The 4,642-nt window shown below is 46.1% G+C and overlaps 1 pseudogene; it reads right to left on the bottom strand.

Annotated features, from left to right (window-relative positions):
- Window positions 1–1,682: 1,682 nt before the first annotated feature.
- LOC149329504 (uncharacterized) lies at window positions 1,683–2,532 on the bottom strand (annotated as a pseudogene).
- Window positions 2,533–4,642: the final 2,110 nt, after the last annotated feature.

Raw genomic sequence — 4,642 nt, 5'->3', positions numbered from 1 at the left:
ACCCCGGGCCGTATCCTCGTCATCAGCGGACTCGTAGTTGCTCTGTCCATTCGTCCACCTTTAAGCTCTTGCTGCCCGCCGCCTCCGCAGACGCACCCTTGGCAACAGGAAACCAACGGGCTCTGCCGGTTATTGGAAACGTGGCGCTGTTTTGCAGAGTTGCCCAACTTGGGACACGGACTGGTGGTGCGAAGGAGCTTCGGAGAAGCGACGGACCAACAGTCGCGTTTCGCCCACTTGGTAAACGGCTGCTCCAGTCAGGCTGTGGCTCCTGGTTCGAACCTTGGACCAGGGAGGGCATTTTTCTTTACCAATGAAGTTTTTTTGCGTTTGTTTCCTTTCCTTTGTCGTCATATTGCAGCGCTTGGGTGGATGGCGATGAGTGATTACTCCCTGATTAGTAGGATACGAACTGTGACCGCGTTGTCGCCTGTTGCATAGCTGGTTGCGTCTTTCTACAAGGTCACATCCCTAATCAAAGCTTCGAGCTCCACTTTGAGCCTGCGTGTTTTTAAATGACTTTCATTTCTTCTTTTTCCTTACTGCGAAGAATTTTCTTACGTTCTCGCTTATAAGCGACATTTTAATCGTTTATGATCGATGCCAAATGCTTCTGGAGGGAATGTCGCATTAGTCAAGGTCACGTGCCAAGGTGGACTGCAGCAACCCTCGCAAGCCACATACCGGGCTCGTTATGTATTCTGTCATGGTTAAATGAATACAGAACGAGTCGAATTAAGCGTTAAGCTCAAAGGGAGGTAACCTAAGATCAAAAATGCCAGTGGTTCAACCCTGTTGAACCCAGTTTCACACAGCGAAAGCTAGAAGCAGCTGGCCGCATTGCTCCAAGACGTAGTTCACTATGCGTGCGATCCTCAGCGCTCTCTCCTTCATCCATAGCGCGCAGCTGTCGCTATATATACTCAATACTTGGCGTCACAACTGTGAATTGAATCAGGGGCCACAACTTGATTACCACGTGGCTTTCTTGAAGCCTCTGCGCACTACTTGAAAGGTGATAATTCCATGTCAAAGTTCAAGCTCAAAGTTCAACTTAAAAGTTTAAGATCAAATATCATGGTGAAAGATCAAAGGTTGATGTCAAAGGTCGCGGTAAAAGTTGGAGGTCAAGTTCAAGGTGAAAGGTGGCCCACTAAGCGGACCATGCGTGGTTAGGTATACGTGCATAGCAACACTAGCCATGACTTAACTCGAGGTCGTTTCAACGCCATTCGGTGGCTCTCTGAGACATATATAGCTATAGTAGAAGCTATAGCAGTGTAGCTTTCGCTACATAACTTAACATCGGTGTAGCTGGTCTGAAATTTGCAAGGCCCAAAAACTGCTGTCATGAATGCATATGGTCCACGCCGGCATGTCGTTTCAAGCGGCTAGTATTGCTTTACTTTAGTGCTTGCCGTTTACCAGTCTCTCTGTCTGAAAAACTTTATTATTGTTTTACGAATTGGAAAAACAGCGCAATGAAAGACGACACAAGAGAAGGACAAAACACCAGCGCTGGTGTTTTGTCCTTCTCTTGTGTCGTCTTTCATTGCACTGTTTTTCCAACTCGGAAAACATGTACCAACCAGCCCGTATTTGCCCTCTTCTGGAATTTATTATTGTTACATACTTGAGGTATCCCGGAAAGGGCCACCTCTCACAAGCGCTAGTTGCGCTCTTCAGTACAGGAGCCCATTGGCGACCGCTGCGGCTCGGGCCCGCTCGACCAGGGCCTTCTCGCTCACCAGGTCGGAGCAGCCGAGCAGGGCTGCCTCCCAGTCCTGCCGGGAGGGGTTGGGTTTTGGGACGAAGTTCGGAGTTGAATGACATGCCCATACCATGTAGAAGATGTCCGAATACTTATCCGCACAGTACGGACACTTTCCTGTACATGCGGGACCAAAGTGCTTTAGAACTGCCGGGCACAGCAGTGTTTTCGTGTAAAGACGGAGAAGTTTGCGTTCCTCCGTCATTGTAAGGCCCTTTCAGGGCTTAGGATAAATTGCATGGCCGGATTGGCATAATTCAGTAATTTGTAGAAAAGTGAATGCCGGATTGGGTTCAGGATCAGTTTCGCAAGGATCTAAAGGCTTTGCCCGGAGAGTGAGCGTGCGGTCGGCGGCATCTGCCGTTTCATTGCCTTTGAGGCCCATGCGAGCAGGAGCCCATACTATCGTTCGAGACGCGGGGGCCCCGTGGTAGTCGCTATTTTTAAGGATGCGATACGCAAAGAAAGGAATGTATCCCTCTTGAATATTTCTGCAGGCCCCTCTAGAGTCGGTAATGATGACTCGCGAGTCCTGATATGCGGCGTCTAGCGCAATGGTGACCTCCTCCGCATGTGTTGTCTTGAGCACGGAACGATAGGCCGTTCACCACGACGTTTTGGTGGATGACTGCGGCCATGTACCACCCCCCATGGTGAGGGCCGGAGGCGTCCACGTAGAGGATTCCGCGTTTGTTTCTCTGGTGGCGGGTCAGTGCCTCGGTCCGCGCAAGGCACCTGCCACTGTGGTCGTCACGTGTCATGTTGGCTGGAAGAGGACGCACGTGCAGGGTGTTTCTGGAGACTTCGGGGATGCGTACGCGCTCTTCCGTCAGTGTTGGGTGGTGGATGTGTAGTCGGGTGTAATCGGTTCACCCAGTTCGAGTCGGCGAGTTGTGCCGCGTACTCTGCCGCTCATTGGGTGACCTCGGCCATGGAGTTACGATGCCTTTACCATGCGTTTACAATGCCTTTGCTTTCTAGTCATTTCACTCCAAAGGTTCCAGATGTTGTGCTGAACCATCTACGATTTGTTAAAAAAATCACGAAAAGTTAGTAGAACGTTCGTAACCTAGGCCTTAAATGTTTTTGCCGAAAAAAATTTATTCATGAGGAGAGCGCAGTTCGGGACATTTAGGAAAGGTGTGACGCTTGGCAACGCACAATAACATATCAAAAATATTTTTTTCCACAATGCTTCATATCCATAAATAGCGTAATGACAGAGTTCGGCTTTAGATGTGATTTAGGACATGTATGAACGGTCGTTTTTGGTTCAAACCTCACTTTTCTGCTACTTCAGTTGTATTTTTTTAGCTCGACGAGCTCATTTTCATCAGCTGTAACAATTCTCCTCAAGCGGATGTTTTCTAATTTCTGAGAGCAATTTCATATTAACGAAAAAACGAAATGGTGTAAATTTTACATTTGCATACATTCTAAAAATTATTCAGTGCGTATAAAAATACATGACTCGAATCTCGAAGAAAGCCAGAGTCTTTGCAATGCCATTAAAAATAACTATGGACTGTGCTGTAAAATTTTATTTTGTTTTTTTTTTTCAATTACTGAGCGGTGCTTTATGTCACGTCATTTCGAAATGTTCAAGCTGCGCTCCCCTCAAGAATGAATTTTTTCCGGCAAAAATACTGCAGACTAACATTGCGCTCGTTGTGGTGAGTTTTCGTGCATTTTCTTTAACAGACAGACGAGGTCAGGCGCAACTTCCGGGTCGTTTTGGCGTGGAGTGATCTTATATTTTGACCATAACGTGAAAAAGAGTATCGGTACATGCACAACTATTAAAAGCTCAACTGTCATATTTTTCTGTGATTATTTATGGAGTTCTCTTTTCGAAAACGTATTGTGGAAAACCAAGCAATAAATATATATCAATAAAGCAATAGTCGTTCCCACTGCGCATGATCGAACTACTTATTAAAAGTTGAACTAGGAGCTGCTCGAGAAAAATGAAGTTGCTGCCAGGATTCGGGGCAACGCGATAAATAAGCTCTCGTGCGGTAGGCTTCTTTATCTATCAGACCGCAATGAGGCACTGAGCCTTGACCGGAAAATTAAGCGCTCAGTATAACGAGAAGTGCTTTTAAAACTCCACTTCCTGCCAAACTTTTTGAGACACGAATGTTCGTCTCCTCCGAAAAACCGTACACTTGTTCCTGTTATTCCTCCACTGTGACAGGCTCATCCACAAAGGCTAAATCGGGAAAAAAAATGAAGCTTGCAACCCCGTCAAATCAAAGCTTTTTATTTATTTTCATCACGACCAAACCGGTTACAAGCGAATGTTTACCTCCTGCTAAATTGCGCTTTCTGGTATACATACGCTGAAATACGTGGTACACTAAAGAAGAAAAACTAAAGAACGAACATAACGTGAATTTACTTTTTATTCTGCACTTTTTTCCTCCAGTTCGTTTCCCAAGTAAAAGGCAGCGTTTTGAAGCATCCCAGCTGTTTATTTTGTTACGCACCATCTATCCTCGTAAGCATTCAGTATCATTTCCGAGAAACATCTGTTTTCGCTGCACTGTGGCTGACGCGGGCCCAATTACAGAAGACTAGTCACCCAGTCAAACACATGAAACAAAAAACACTGCTTAAGAAAATAGCTAGATAAAAATCACTCTGTGCTTAGGACATTGCGTTACACGTTTCACTGGCAATTAATGCGATTTCTTCATATCAGACCTGACTAAAAGAAAAGAAGCGAACTGAACGCATGCACATCGTGAAAGAAATTGAATAGACGGACGAATTAGTCCATGATGGATGCGCTACGCTTTAACAACAAACTGCTGAAAGCAAAACCTGTGGAAGGAATGGCTTGCATCAGACGCCTTCTGCCAGTGCGGC

The sequence above is a fragment of the Amblyomma mixtum genome, chromosome 9, assembly GCF_055824585.1.
Source record: "Amblyomma mixtum isolate Tamu chromosome 9, ASM5582458v1, whole genome shotgun sequence".
Taxonomy (NCBI): domain Eukaryota; kingdom Metazoa; phylum Arthropoda; class Arachnida; order Ixodida; family Ixodidae; genus Amblyomma; species Amblyomma mixtum.
This window is presented reverse-complemented; position numbering and strand designations above follow the sequence as displayed.